At 36.0% G+C, this 1,265-nt stretch overlaps 1 protein-coding gene across 1 annotated transcript in view; it reads right to left on the bottom strand.

The window, feature by feature from the left end:
- FARSB (phenylalanyl-tRNA synthetase beta subunit) overlaps positions 1 to 1,265 on the bottom strand; it is a 72,364-nt gene that overhangs the window by 60,175 nt on the left and 10,924 nt on the right. The window lies entirely within an intron of this gene.

Raw genomic sequence — 1,265 nt, 5'->3', positions numbered from 1 at the left:
GGATAATAAGGAAACATTATGAACTTCATACCAATAAATGCATATCTTAGACAAACGGATATATTCCCTGGAAAATATAATTTCCAAAGCTCACTAAAGAGGTTAATTAGGATTTACTGATAGGAAAGAACTTTGGCACGCCAGAGTATTTGGGCATAAAATGGAATTAATTCAGGAAATACCTCCTGACTTAGATTAAAATAGATTTAAATAAAGTATGTCCAGATAAATGATCTGGCTCTTACTTAGCTATACCCATGCTTGTCAAAAATCATGATTTTATTCTTTAGGTTCAAATCATATTGAAATTTGTAGTTTTGTTTAATAATGACATACTAGAAAGTCAATGTAGACCCTTGTTAAGAAAAAGGACTGGGAATAAATGTTATTTGGAATCTGAAAAAATGTTGTTCTACTCAGCAAAGATGGTTTAGGAAAAAGAGACCTCATGAGCTTAACCACAAGTGACTGTTATTTTTAAACATTTTTTACCACAGAAGAAAATGTCTAGGGTTCTCTCTATTCAGCCCACCCCATTTACAGAAGCCCCTCCTAGTCTCTACGGTTAACATAATAGTAGCTACTAAAAAGTAAAGATTCTGCCCAGGCGCAGGGGCTCACACCTACAATCCTAGCACTTTGTGAGGCTGAGACAGGAGAATCACTTGAGGCCAGGAGTTGAGACCTGAGCAAAATAGCCAGACCTGGCTCTACAAAAGAAATTTAAAAAATGAGCTGGGTATGGTGGTGCACACCTGTAGTCCTAGCTACTCAGGAGGCTGAAGTAGGAGGATCGCTTGAACAAGGAGGGGGAGATTGCAATGAGCTATGATGACACCTCTGCATGCTAGCTTGGGCAACAGTGAGACCTTGTCTCTAAATAAATAAGCAAAAAAAATTATTTTTCCTATTTTTATTCAAATCATACATAACATCATACCTTTGAATCAACCCAAGATAACTTCTATTGACATATTTCAGGACCAACATCAAGAAATTTGATATGCTAGCTAAATCGTGAGGTTTCTGATCATCAGTAAATATACAGTTTCCATTAGGGTTTGAAATACTGCAATTAGTTCAAGGATTCCTAGTAGACTTCCTTGCCCTTTATGGATTCAGGAATTACACAGGTTTGAAGACCATCATACTGAAAGGAGCTGAGTGAGAATGACGTACAGTAAAGACAGAACAAGTAAAACTCAGTCATTTAAATTCAGATTTTATCTGTCAATTTATAATTATATTCACACAAAAAGTGCGAT

The sequence above is a fragment of the Otolemur garnettii genome, unplaced genomic scaffold (genome assembly GCF_000181295.1).
Source record: "Otolemur garnettii isolate 467f Iridium unplaced genomic scaffold, OtoGar3 scaffold00013, whole genome shotgun sequence".
Lineage (NCBI taxonomy): Eukaryota > Metazoa > Chordata > Mammalia > Primates > Galagidae > Otolemur > Otolemur garnettii.
Note: the sequence above shows the minus strand (reverse complement) of the source record. Positions and strands in the feature narration are given on the sequence as shown.